Below are 14985 nucleotides of genomic sequence, written 5' to 3'. Positions count from 1 at the left end.
TTCAGTGCTTGGCAGACTTCTTAATAACATTGCGCACTGTTAAAAACTGGGATACCAAGGTCTTTAGAGATGGCCTTATACCCTTTGGAAGTCTTGTGCCTGCTAATAATAGCAGTTCTGATGTCCTCAGACAGCTCCTTTGTCTTCACCATTGTGACAAAGGAACAGGGCCTACCATGTGGCTTTTTAAAAAACACTGAAGTCATCATCATTCATTGGCTAATTCATGTCACATGTCTCTTTTGTGATTTACCACAGGCGAGTCAAAATGTGTTTCCATACTAAATTAATGTAAAGTGACACAGCAGCTTTAGGTTTTTCTATTTTTCCCTCCCATTGTTTTTGGTTTTAAATTATTGTTTCTCATTTGCTCTTTTGTATTTAACACGAGTCTCTATACAAAAAAACTGTTTCACTTGATTCATTTTTTTCAGGAGGTATTCCACATTATGTACTTACACGTCATGGATGCCAATAACCATGAGCAGGACTGTATATACTGTGCCATACAATTCCCTCTACCGTCATACAGCGCCTATATAAATGGTGCCATACATACCCTTCTATTATCATACAGTGCCCATATAAACGGTGCCATACATACCCCTCTACCATCATACAGCGCCCATATAAACGGTGCCATACATAACCTTCTATTATCATACAGTGCCCATATAAACGGTGCCATACATACCCCTCTACCATCATACAGCGCCCATATAAACGGTGCCATACATACCTTTCTACTATTATACAGTACCCATATAAACGGTGCCATATATACCCCTCTACCATAATACAGCGCCCATATAAACGGTGCCATACATACCCCTCTACCATCATACAGTACCCATATAAACGGTGCCATACATAACCTTCTATTATCATACAGTGCCCATATAAACGGTGCCATACATACCCCTCTACCATAATACAGCGCCCATATAAACGGTGCCATACATACCTTTCTACTATTATACAGTACCCATATAAACGGTGCCATATATACCCCTCTACCATAATACAGCGCCCATATAAACGGTGCCATACATACCCCTCTACCATCATACAGTACCCATATAAACGGTGCCATACATACCTTTCTACTATTATACAGTACCCATATAAATGGTGCCATACATACCCCTCTACAGTGTTATACAGTACCCATATAAACGGTGCCATACTCACCCCTCTACCATCATGCAGCGCCCATATAAACGGTGCCATACATACCCCTCTACCATCATGCAGCACCCATATAAACGGTGCCATACATACCTTTCTACTATTATACAGTACCCATATAAACGGTGCCATATATACCCCTCTACCATCTTACAGCACCCATATAAACGGTGCCATACATACCCTTCTACCGTCATACAGCGCCTATATAAATGGTGCCATACACACCCGTCTACCGTCATGCAGTGCCCATATATATATAGTGCCATACATACCCCTCTACCGTCATGCAGCGCCTATATAAATGGTGCCATACACACCCCTCTACCGTCATGCAGCGCCCATATATATATAGTGCCATACATACCCCTCTACCGTCATGCAGCGCCTATATAAATGGTGCCATACACACCCCTCTACCGTCATGCAGCGCCCATATATATATAGTGCCATACATACCCCTCTACCGTCATACAGCGCCTATATAAATGGTGCCATACACACCCCTCTACCATCATGCAGCGCCCATATATATATAGTGCCATACATACCCCTCTACAGTGTTATACAGTGGCCATATAAATGGTGCCATACATACCAGTCTACAGTGTTATACATCGCCCATATAAACGGTGCCATAATTAACATGGGCGGATTCAGGGGAGTTCAGACCCATCTTCCTCCAGGGATGAGGGCAGATGGGAAGGAGCAGTACCAGTGGAGACCCCGTATCCTCCCCATACACCCCTGTAATAACATAAGACCTTTCATTTCCTGAGCCGTCCAGCCCTGCCCCCAAATCTTACAAGGAAAGCAAAACTCTTCCAATAACTACTGAAATATAATGTCTTTGTTTTAGAAAATAAAGCATACGGCGATAACAGTCAAACTTCAGCCACGTTGCATTCATGTCCCGGATCCAACTTCAATAAAAAAAAAAAAAAAAAAAGGATTGGGATCCTGTAATTGGCACGAAGTATAAGGCATCAGCTGCCAAAGCTGCGTGTAACGTATTCCCGGGTCTGCACTTGGGATGTAGAATAAACACATGAAGATGTTATCGAGAATCCTGACCGACGTGGTGCAAAAAAAAAAAAAAATACATGTGTGTCATTACGGCTCCAAGTGTGTGCAGGGGTCTGGAAAAAACAGAAGCTGCCGGGAGGGGGGGCCTCAGCTGCGAGAGGCTGAAAATAGCCGACATGGCTGATCATTGGGCTGAGATGGGGGCACCGGGCCAGGACCGGAGCCGGTCAGGCCTCCTCTCATGGGACAGCGCAGAAAATAATGATTAACATGATGCAGGACGTCACCTATAAAGCTGGCGAGTGCACAAAGTATACAACCTGCGGAAAACGATACAGCAACAATAAACACAGAATATACAGCGGCGTGTCAGGCCAGGGCCACGCGAGGACACGGAGCGCCGGGGGTCGTGCTGCTAGAAGACGTCGAGTTCCGGTGTGAATTAGGATACATTGAAAACATGGACGCGGCAAAAGCCACAACAATCCGGAAGCCTCCCAGAACTAGGTCAGCCCGGATAATGATGAGATTTAGGCCGCGGCCCCACTATCAGTATTCGGTCAGTATTTTTTCTCAGGGGTGGGAGCCAAAACCAGGTGAGGAACAATCAGAGAAAAGGTAGTGTGACACCCCAGGGGTCTGGTTGCCACAGTGATAGAGATGTTATGTCTGAGAGCAGGTGGGAGGTCCTTTGGTCAGGGATCCTGTGCATGCCACACCTCCTGCCCAGTCTTGGGAGGGGAAGAACTTCCCCTATATAAACCCAGGGCTGAAGCAGGGTTAGGAGACAAGGAGAGTAGAGACAAGAGACAGTCATAGGAAGAAACAGCTGGAGCTCAGTGGGAGCAATACTACAAGGAGTCAGGGGCTGGCAGCTGCAGAGCTCGCCCTGACTGAGAAGCTTTCTTACCGGACCCGGCGTCCGAGGCTGTGGGGACTAACTCTTACCCAGCAGCAGAAGCCGACCGGCAGGGGATTTCAGGTCCTCAGGCCCAGAAACCCGAAGGCACGGTCACACGTGTGGGACCAGCACCGCCATCGTGGAGCGGAAGCCAATAGAAGGCCCCGAGTCACCGGCCATACGGGTGAGCACCACACGGTACACTCAGGGACGTGGGCTACTTATATCCACTTCTAGCAAGGTAGCCAGAAGAGTACAGACAGTTTGGGAGGCCTACAACTCCGCCTGGCCAGGGGAGATCCCATCTGCTCAAGGACTGACCAGGCCCCGTTCGCTAGCAAGTACTCCGGGAGGGTCTATCGTTGTTACCAGTAAAGACCCTGAATTACACCGCACCGTCTCTGAGTGGTTCATGCTACCCCCATCTTCCACGTCGGCTGCCCTGAGGCCATACCCCTCCCGTTGGGGGTTATACTATCACGCTGCACAATTCTACACCGGCCTCAGCGGTCTGCCCTGCAGCGGCAGCTCCATAGCTGCAAATCAACGGGTGGCGTAGTCGACACTCAAATAACATCTATCAAGACTGCCACACACTGAGTCTGACCCCCTGGGCACGGACCGGGTCCCCGCCACTCGGAGACTACAACCCTCATCTGATCCGGTTCCGGGTAAGCCCCCGTGCGCGAGACGCTGCGCGACACAGCAGGCCCAGGGGCGCGTCAACTTTGGCGTAGTCGGCAGGATTTCGTGCCCGCAACCACCGGGTACTGCGTGCCTGAAAAGCAAAGACTGTTCAAACTTACCAGTGGTGAGGTTTCCCGCCATCCGGCGCCATCTTCTGCCTTCTTCCCGCCATCCGCGAAGTTTTCCCGCCATCCGGCGCCATCTTCGGCCTTCTTCCCGCCATCCGTGGAGTTTTCCCGCCGTTGGACGCCATCTTGAGGACGCTGCGCGGGAAGAAGAGGGGCGTGCACTTCGAAAGCGCGCGAGAACTGAAGCCCCGCCTCACGTCCGGACGTTGCGTAAGGTCCTGGAAGGAGCCCAGCAGACGCCGACGTCACCGGAGCGCGACGGAAGGTCCTCAACCCTGACGATCTACTGCGGAGCCGCGGCCTACGGAACAGGATCATCTCAAGGTAGGCCACGGTCCACTAGGGGGGAGGAAGATGTCGGATACGGAGGAGAGCTTCACTGCCTCAACCCCCGCCAGCGCCACCGCTGCTGCAGTTATGCCCTTCACCATGCCCTATATCCCGGGGGCAGCCTGGCTACCCCAGTACTCAGGGGAGTCACATACCCTGCATGACTTTAGAGAAAAGCTGGATAGCCTCTTCCAGGTGTACCCCCTCACAGAAGAGCAAAAAGTGAGCATCCTGGTGGCCCAACTAACCGGGGCAGCTAAAAGGGAAGTAAAATCCTGGCCACCTGGGAGGAAGACTGTCGCAGGGATACTAACCCGGCTGAAGGATACCTTTGATACCCGCACCTCAGCCGAGATTAAGCTTAGATTCTACGGGTGCAAGCAGCGAGCGCATGAGAGTATAAGGGACTATGCACTAAACCTACAAGAGGCCCTGAGGGCCATTAAGCAGACCGACCCTGATGGAGTGGGAAACGAGGACAGGCTGTTGACTGAACAATTTATAGAGGGACTGTATTGTAATGCCCACCGAACCCAGTTGCGGGCGATGGCCTTACAGGATCCCCATCTGGGCTTTGCACAGTTCAAGGACAGAGCCATCCGGGTGCTCCGAGAACCGGCACCGGGTGGCGTTATGACCCACAGGCGCCCAGCTATTACTTACCACCAGGAGGCGGCGCCCTTGTCGGCAGGGCCTGTGGGAGCTGATGCGCAGGCTTTGGACAATGACCCGGCTCCAGACCTACACCATCAGGTCCAAGAGCTAGCTAAGAGCGTTGCTGCGCTAACCCGAACTGTGCAGTCTTTACAGGTTTCCACCCCAGGGAAGATCCAGCTGGCATCCGGACCGGAGGACATCCCGTGGCGTCGACCAAGGAGGACCCCACCGGCCAGAGGAAGACCCAGTGACTGATACAGCGAGGACGGACGACCCATCTGCCGCCTCTGCAATCAACCCGGACATATGGCAAGGTACTGTTCTTTAAACGGGCACAACCTGGGGTAGAGGGCCAACCCCCAGGAAAAAGATCACCAGGCCCATCGAACTGGCGCGACAGATATGTGGGAGGACGTCCAGTCTTGCCGGTGGTACTGGATGGCATTCCCATGAGTGCCCTACTGGACACCGGGTCGCAGGTCACCACCATCCCGTACGTGCTCTTTAAGCAGTACTGGAATGACTCGGATATTACCCGCTACCCTGACGACGACTTGAGTATCATCGCCAGCAATGGCCAGCCCGTGCCACAGATCGGATTTAAAGAGGTGACCATCAAAATCGGTAGAGTCGAACTGGCAGCACAGGGACTGATCATTGTAGATATTGACAAACATGAGAGTCACCCAAAAATAACTCTAGGAACTAATGTAATTGAAAATTGTCTTGCAGAGGTGATTTTCCTTTTACAGCAGGTTGCCAAGAACGCCAGCTCCGGCGAGCAGCGGGTGCTCCAGAAAGAGATCCGGGCACTGATGCGACGGCAACAGGTGGAACTCTCCGGCGGTGAGATTGGTAGCGTAAGAATGTGTGACCCTTTTCCTATTGCCATGCCCCCAAAAAGTGAAATGATGATTTGGTGCCGGGCAGCTATTGGTCTGAGAGGTAGGGATTACCAGGCAATGGTAGAACCAGTTTACTCAGACAGTAGGCCCACCATTTTGACAGCACGGGGGGTGGTTGATGTACGCCATGGGAGGGTGCCCGTTCGCATAATAAATATCGGGGAGAGGGAAGTGTACCTGCCCCGGTATGCCACGCTAGCCAAATTATATACCATTAACCAAAATTCTATACAATCTGTGGAACCCTTGCCTCCATCTCACCCGGAGGAAGGTAACGGCTCTAAGAAAAACATGGAGGACTGGTGTCAGCAACTACATCTGGGTACTGACTCCACTCCCTCACACCAGAAACAAGGAGTCTATCGGGTGGTTCAGGAGTACGAGAGAGTGTTCAGTAAACACCCGTTAGACTTCGGGCGAGTCAAGGGGGTAGAACACCACATCCCCACGGGAGACCATCCTCCTATAAAAGAGAGGTATCGACCCGTACCCCCTGCCCACTACCAACACGCCAAGGGGATGCTTAGAGACATGAAGGAGGCTGGGGTGATCAGGGATAGCTGTAGCCCCTGGGCAGCTCCACTAGTCTTAGTCAGAAAAAAAGACAACACCATGAGGATGTGTGTAGATTACCGGAAAATCAACCGTATCACACACAAGGATGCGTACCCCTTACCAAGGATAGAGGAGTCATTGGCTGCTTTAAGATCTGCTAACTTCTTCTCTACCTTGGATCTCACTAGCGGGTACTGGCAGGTTCCTGTAGCAGAGGCGGACCGGGAGAAGACTGCATTCACCACCCCGATGGGACTTAGCGAGTTCACCTGCATGCCGTTCGGACTCTGCAACGCACCAGGAACCTTCCAACGACTAATGGAGTGTTGTCTGGGCCACAGAAACTTCGAGACGGTCTTGTTGTACCTGGACGATGTCATCGTATATTCCAAGACGTATGAGGACCACCTGAAACACCTGGCGGAAGTGTTCGAAGCTCTGGCGAGTTACGGCCTAAAGGTGAAACCCTCCAAGTGTCACCTCCTGAAACCAAAGGTGCAGTACCTGGGACACGTGGTGAGCGCTGACGGAGTGGCTCCCGACCCTGATAAGATCACCGCAATTAAGGAATGGCCAAGTCCCTCCAGCGTAAAAGAAGTGCGGCAGTTCCTCGGGTTGGTAGGCTACTACCGAAGGTTTATTCCCGGTTTCACCAAAAAGGCAGCACCTATGCAGGACCTCCTGATAGGCCAGTCCCGGAAGGCCAAGAACCAGAAGCCGCCCTTCAAATGGGAGGAGTTGGAAGAAGAGTCCTTCCGCCAGCTGAAGATGGCCCTCACGGGGGACGAAATCCTGGCGTACCCGGATTATAGCCAGCCCTTTATCCTCTACACCGACGCCAGTAACATCGGGCTAGGAGCCGTACTGTCCCAGATCCAGCAGGGGAAGGAACGAGTAATCGCCTACGCCAGCCGAAAACTGCGACCCACCGAAAGGAACCCCGAGAATTACAGCTCATTTAAGCTAGAGTTCCTGGCCGTAGTATGGGCAGTCACCGAGCGCTTTAAGCATTACCTCGCTTCTTCCCGGTTCACCGTGTACACGGATAACAACCCGTTGACACACCTGGACACGGCAAGACTCGGTGCCCTGGAGCAGAGGTGGATGGCCCGTCTGTCCAACTACGAGTTCACAATCAAATACCGGGCCGGACGCTCCAATACCAACGCGGATGCCCTGTCCAGGATGCCCAACCTGCCGGACGAAGGAGAAGATCCGGAGGGACTGGAAGAAGTTGAACTCCCTGCGTTCCACCGTCATGGGACTATCCAGTATTCCCACCGGGTAAGGAGTAAGCAGGCTGCTACGTTGAACCCCTTACCTCACTACAACTGGGCGGAAACGCAAGACAGCGACCCTGCCGTCCGACTGGTGAAGGAGATGCTGACTCGCCCGGAGGCTTGCCTTGAACCAGACGCTCCAGAGGAAGCCAAACAACTATGGGCAGAGAAGAGTCGACTGTTCCTTTACAAGGGGAAGTTGTGCCGCAGAATGGTTAACTCCCGGACGCATGAACTACTCTGGCAAGTAGTGGTGCCACGAAGAGACGCAGCCATGGTGATGGAGGCATACCACGACGGAGCTGGACACTTCGGGTGGAAGAAGCTGGAGTTCCTGCTGCGCGAGCGATTCCACTGGGTAGGCATGAGGGGAACCATTGAGAAGTGGTGCAGAGACTGTGGCCCGTGCAACCTGAGAAGGAAGGACCGTGCCAGCCAGAAGACTCCCCTGCAGTCCATCGTCACCAGACAGCCGTTGGAACTGGTAGCCTTGGATCATGTAAAACTGACCCCAAGCAGAAGTGGCTACGTCTACGCGTTAACCATCGTGGATCATTACTCCCGGTTCTTGGTTGTCGTCCCCGTCAAGGACTTAATGGCTCAAACAGCAGCTAGAGCCTTCCAGCAGCACTTTTGCCGTCCACACGGGTACCCGGACCAAGTGCTGACGGACCAGGGACCTGCCTTTGAAGCGGAGGTCTTCCAGGAATTCTGCAATCTGTATGGCTGCCGGAAGATAAGGACGACACCCTACCATCCGCAAACTAATGGACTTTGTGAGAAAATGAACCAGGTGGTAATGGATCTTTTAAAAACGTTGCCCCTGGAAGAACGCAGTCTGTGGCCTGAGAAGTTGCCCGATCTGGTGGACCTATACAACCACATCCCGGTAGGTTCCACCAACTGTACCCCGGCTTACCTAATGAGGGCAAGACCTGGTAAGTTACCTGTTGACCTGGAAATGGGAGTCCTGACACCCGAGGACACTTCACCAGAAACAGACTGGGACACGGAGAGGCAGCAGCAGTACCGGAGAGTACAGGAGAGCGTGGAGCGAAGTCTCTGTCAGGCTAGGGAAAGACAAGAGAAAACTTACAACCAGTATGCTCCCGCTGTTCCCCTGGTACCCGGAGAGCAGGTCTTGAAGAGGAAGAGACGGCTCCACAAGTTGGACGACCGGTGGGAAAAGGACCCGTACACCGTACTGCCCTCAAGCCACGAGAACCCGAAGGTTTGTACCATCAGTAAAGACGGAGGGGAAACCACAGCTATTGTATCCCGGGACCACCTGAAGAAGTGTCCCGAACAACTGAGGAACCCTGAAGAGGAACAAGAAGACCATCGACCCGTAGAGGAAAGGGAAGATATGGTTAGTACTGTGCTCGGGGACTTCCCTCGGTCTTGGACTCAAGTCAATGGTGCAGTTGTGGTACCCGTACTCACCTTCCTCCAACCAGCATCCCAAGCACCTACGGAGCAACAGGTAGAGCTGGAAGAACAGCCGGTCCAGGAGGCAGAAGACCCCACACCCGCAGACCAGGAGGATCAACCCTCTGCTTGCAGTGAGCCTGCCATATCCCTAGTGAGCCAAAGAGCCGGTAGACAGCTGCCCAGTTTACCCTTGACAGCTCCTACACCCTGTAGTTCAGGGCTAGGCAGTCAGCTCCGTAGGTCCACTAGGGCCACTAGAGGCCAGTTACCCGCACGGTGGAGGATTTGAAGTGTATAAATTGTTTTATTTATGTTTACCTGTGTATTGTTGCTTGTGTATAATTTTGTGTTTCTAGTTATTTGTAGGAGTCCTTGGTGGATTTACCGGGAATCCTTGTACATAGTTGGAGCGTAACCCAGGACGGACTAAAGACTGTTAAGGACTCGGGGTAGGACAAACCCCTACCTGGTTACGTCTCCCTGTTTTGGTGAAATGGACACCTTGCTTTTCTTCAAAGACTGCACCCGGTTACGGACATGCCGTAACCATCTTTATATGTTTTTCTTATTGTATTATTATTGTTTTTATCTTGTTATGTTTTTCTAAAATATGTTTAGTCCCGGAGTACTAAATTTCACTAGGGGGGAATGTGACACCCCAGGGGTCTGGTTGCCACAGTGATAGAGATGTTATGTCTGAGAGCAGGTGGGAGGTCCTTTGGTCAGGGATCCTGTGCATGCCACACCTCCTGCCCAGTCTTGGGAGGGGAAGAACTTCCCCTATATAAACCCGGGGCTGAAGCAGGGTTAGGAGTCAAGGAGAGTAGAGACAAGAGACAGTCATAGGAAGAAACAGCTGGAGCTCAGTGGGAGCAATACTACTACGAGTCAGGGGCTGGCAGCTGCAGAGCTCGCCCTGACTGAGAAGCTTTCTTACCGGACCCGGCGTCCGAGGCTGTGGGGACTAACTCTTACCCAGCAGCAGAAGCCGACCGGCAGGGGATTTCAGGTCCTCAGGCCCAGAAACCCGAAGGCACGGTCACACGTGTGGGACCAGCACCGCCATCGTGGAGCGGAAGCCAATAGAAGGCCCCGAGTCACCGGCCATACGGGTGAGCACCACACGGTACACTCAGGGACGTGGGCTACTTATATCCGCTTCTAGCAAGGTAGCTAGAAGAGTACAGACAGTTTGGGAGGCCTACAACTCCGCCTGGCCAGGGGAGATCCCATCTGCTCAAGGACTGACCAGGCCCCGTTCGCTAGCAAGTACTCCGGGAGGGTCTATCGTTGTTACCAGTAAAGACCCTGAATTACACCGCACCGTCTCTGAGTGGTTCCTGCTACCCCCATCTTCCACGTCGGCTGCCCTGAGGCCATACCCCTCCCGTTGGGGGTTATACTATCACGCTGCACAATTCTACACCGGCCTCAGCGGTCTGCCCTGCAGCGGCAGCTCCATAGCTGCAAATCAACGGGTGGCGTAGTCGACACTCAAATAACATCTATCAAGACTGCCACACACTGAGTCTGACCCCCTGGGCACGGACCGGGTCCCCGCCACTCGGAGACTACAACCCTTATCTGATCCGGTTCCGGGTAAGCCCCCGTGCGCGAGACGCTGCGCGACACAGCAGGCCCAGGGGCGCGTCAGTAGAATAGAAACAAGTCACCAATTCTGCATTTATCACCCACTACTGAGAAAAAATACTGACCGAATACTGAGCGAATACTGATAGTGGGGCCGTGGCCTTAGGTGTAGTGTGGAAATGGCAGGGAAAGTACCGACGTGGTTTATATTGTCCCCAGAAAGTTAAAAGCGACCATTGGAAAAAAATCCTGATCATGTAAGCGGTTTCACGCTTCGTTTGAGGGAAGAATTACAATTTTTTTTGTTGTTGTTGCAAATAAGATCTAATTCACATGTCGGTAATTTTTCACGTCCACATAAAAAAAGGACAATTTTTCATCCATTTTTATAAACTTTTGCTCTGTGTGTCCATTTTTCCTGTTTGCAAAAAAAAAAAAGTTTTTTCTAGAGTTTGTGAAAATTGGACGGCATAAAAATGCAATTCAGATGGCATCCATGTGATGTCATTTTTTGGTGGAGACCCTGTCACTTGAATTGGCAAGATTGATCCATAAATCAGATCAAATAAGACGAGTCTTTTCATGGAAAAAAAAAAAAAAATGTGAATGGCCCCATAGAGCTTATTATATAACAAGTGCGAAAATCACTGACAGCAAACAGAAGACAAACACTGACGTGTGAATTCTTCAGGCAGATGCATTATTAGATGTATTATTCACTTTGTTCCTGAATTGCGTAGTTGTTATTATTCGGTGCAAATTGTTTTTAGACAAATCCATTACATAAATGCACCGGAAAATGAAAATGAAGGGGGTCAACAGTACTATAACTATATCACAACTTTACCAAAAGTTTACTACAACCATAACTTTGCTACAATGTCACAATATTTACTAGAACTGTGTCATAACTTTACAAAGCATTTTACTATAACTTTACAATTTTACTACAACATTTACTATAACTTTTCAACTCCTTTAAGAAAGTTTGTATCATTTTTGGAGCAAAAAAACCAAGACCAATACTTTAATAAAGCTAATTATCAATTTATTGATGCATCTCCAATGTTGCCACTATGATAGCTCCGTCTGAAACATGACAGCAATAATAAATCTGCCCCAGTGACTTTATGAGTCGGTGTAGACCCCCAAAGGCGTATTTCTAAAGATCTAAACATTTCTGAATTCATCATTTGCCTATATAATTGTACAATTCTAAAAAGGACTGAGCTCCTCTATGCAAACAAAAGGAACTTCTATCGAAAAGACAGGAACTTTTATTTTATTACACACAAAAAAAATAATTACCGTAAACATTTTTTTCAAACATTAAAAAAGACAATCACCTTCATCTTTATTGAAGCTACTAGAGGAATCCCCCAGTGAGAACTTTCTAAAAATATGCAAGCAGAGTTCTAGAACAATTAGAAAGTCATTCTATGTGAATCTTGTGGTGGGCTACAGAACTTCATTTTGCAAAAAATGGGAAAAATGTTGTCCAACTCAACAGTTTATCCAAATCTGGGGTCTCAGACACACGTCCATGTTATGGATCTAAATCACGGCACCCCATATGAGCTCATGGTGGACCTGTGCAGAGGCGTCACTTGTAGCCTCCGGGCCCCCCATGCACCCACTTGCAGAGACATAACCACAATAGGTGCAGATGTTGCAATTGCACCTGGGCCCTGAAGCCTAAGGGGCCCAAAAAGTCCCTATATGAAAAGACCAATATTATTAAATACTTGCAATAATTGGGGGCCCCGTGAGCAGTGGCGTAACCCTTAAAGTTACGCCACTGCTCACCTACCATTTTTATTATGTAATTGTAAGGGTCGCGGTCTCAAGAAAGAAGCCCACAAGAAATGTTGGATTACTGTCAATCAACCATCGCCAGCTGATCCTCGGAGGGATCCACCAAGGCGACTCCCAATGACCATGCCCAGGCTGAGCAGGTAGTAATGGCGCCATGTGTAAATGTGACACGGAGGTTGCAGGTGATGGCGGTTCATTTTACTGCGGCACTATTGGGAGGGGGTAGTGTCGGCAGCTGCCACCTGTTGTGAGGACTCATCCCAGGCCCAGTGACATTGCACAGACTCTGCAGTATCCGACTCTGTCCGGTCTTGTCCTTGGCAAACCCCAGATCTAAAGCCTGGAATCCTATATTCAGAAAATGTACATTGTGCCGCATTAAAGCCCCCAGCTGTCTGCATCATTTATATAAGAGCCAGCATGGGAATGTGATGACCCTGCTTATTAATATCACCGCCATATAATCTGCAATAAAACCAACCGACACAAGGTTCCCACAAAAGGAAAAAAGAAAATGTAAAGTTTTGTTTTCTTAGGAGTTTGTCGTGCAGATGTTCCAAAAACTAATGAATTGTTTAACCACAGAACCAAAGTTGTCATCCAATATAAGTAGAGGACAAGGATCCCAGTGTAACGCCCATCCTCCTGCTGGCGCTCTCATATCAGACACAACCCCCCCTCCCCCCATGACAAATCACATTGATAAACAGATGAAATGTGGCAACATTTTCTCAGAATTTCAGTTTGCATAATACCGCCATATAGTAGCTAGTGTATACTGCTATATACATCACCAATAATCACCAGTCATCTTCAGCCTCCAGGTAAGGGTGGACATAGTTTTATTCCACCAACAAATCTGCTGCAAAATATGGAATGGGTGAAATCTGCAGCAAATCCTTATTGAACTCCACCTGCGCGACATGCAGATTTTGCAGCGGATTTGTCAGTTGCATAGAGTTTCCGCCAGTTTGAATCTGTCTTAAATCTTCCTTAAAAGAAAAAAAAAATCAGCCCTCACGGGTTTCCTGTCCTGGACAATGATTCCTGACCACCTCCCCTGACCGCAGCGCCCTGTTTGTTGTGATCGGGGTGGTGACTATTTCTGGTCATCTCCACCTGAGCATTGTGACCTGTCTCTATCAGAGGCAGGGGTGACACTATAATAAATTGCACCTGGTCCCTGGAGACTGGAGGTCTATTACTATTAAAGACCTGTGTTAGTAGGGGGCCCCATTGGAGATTTTGCATTGGAGCCCACAAGCTTCAAGTTACACCACTGATCAGAGCTGCACCCCTGATCGACGTGATTACTGAATTATAACTTTATTTTCGCCCCTATCGATTTCCCGAGCTTCTGTTTAACATAAAAGGCCACATCCATTGGGAAATGAGCATTTTTTTTTTTAAACTCCATACTCTTTGAAAAAATTTTTTTTTTAAAACTTTTTGCTGTTTGTTTTATTATTTTCCACCATCAAAAATTAAATGAAAAAGAAAAAAACAACAAGAAAGAGCCTAGCACACGGAGGCCGCGATGCCCAAATGCCAATGACAGAGACGCTCAGCCAATTTGGTGCAACGCCAAGGAATATATTACACTTTATCTACTACCAGGACGAAACACTGAAGCAGCCAGGGGGGAAAGTTTTGCCAGATTTCTAAAAACATTTTTTTTAACTTTCTATAAGTTCACATCACAGTAATGAAGAATTCCGAGAAACCAGGGAAAAGTTTTGACAAATTCCTAAAACTTTTTTTTTAAGCTTTCTATAAATTCACATCACAGTAATGAAGAATTCCGAGAAACCAGGGGAAAGTTTTGACAAATTCCTAAAACTTTTTTTTTAAACTTTCTACAAATTCACATCACAGTACTGAAGAACTCGAGAGAACTGAGCGTAAAGAGGACGAGAACCCAGACAAGACGACCACATTCTGAATATTAATAATTTCCAGATTTCCAAAAGCCGTGAAAGTTCCTTACAGGTGGCGACTTTATCTCTCCAAGAAAAGCAGCATTAATGCTGAAAGTTTCATTTCTAGGATAACCAAAAAGTGACCCCTCTGTTTGCTGTGACTTGTAGTCCCACAGCCGCCTTCTGTTCATGCATTAGTGCCAGTCTTACCTTCTCCAGATACAGGCTCGGTGCCCTGTCCAGGGTCTAGACAAGGCCAGTCAGTGTTCCTGGCGGAGCGGTGCTCTTGCTATGCCAGGCCGGGTGCCCTGTGATGTGTGGCCCCCAGGATACGTGGATGCACACTACACTGTAGTCCAGTCTCAGCTCTTCTGCTCCTCTCATCAGACTGGATGCAGTTTGGCTGCAGTTACTCCCAGCCTGCGAGTTTCCATAAAAGTCCTGCTTGTCAGGTCATCCACCGCATTCCAGACAATCCAAAAGCAGCTCTCAGCTGTTGAGCACTCAAATGTTCCCAGTGCGACCCCCTGCACGGGAAACCACACTTCATTCTTCAGCCATGAATGAGAATAG

The 14985-nt window shown here is 49.4% G+C and overlaps 1 protein-coding gene across 10 annotated transcripts in view; it reads right to left on the bottom strand.

Moving 5' to 3' along the window:
- The window catches only part of NEXN (nexilin F-actin binding protein), a 62368-nt gene extending 47383 nt beyond the window's left edge, over positions 1–14985 (bottom strand). For 4 of the 10 annotated variants that reach the window (XM_073643936.1, XM_073643934.1, XM_073643943.1 and 1 more), the window contains exon 1: positions 14623–14977. The gene's annotated coding sequence lies outside the window, so the exon portion shown is untranslated. Of the gene's footprint in view, positions 1–1786; positions 1930–14622 lie in introns of those variants that run through there. The other 6 variants (XM_073643935.1, XM_073643940.1, XM_073643941.1 and 3 more) reach the window with 5 other exon arrangements.

Source organism: Phyllobates terribilis, unplaced genomic scaffold (genome assembly GCF_046119375.1).
Source record: "Phyllobates terribilis strain yellow unplaced genomic scaffold, ASM4611937v1 Scaffold_8__6_contigs__length_399053987, whole genome shotgun sequence".
NCBI classification, from domain to species: domain Eukaryota; kingdom Metazoa; phylum Chordata; class Amphibia; order Anura; family Dendrobatidae; genus Phyllobates; species Phyllobates terribilis.
Note: the sequence above shows the minus strand (reverse complement) of the source record. Positions and strands in the feature narration are given on the sequence as shown.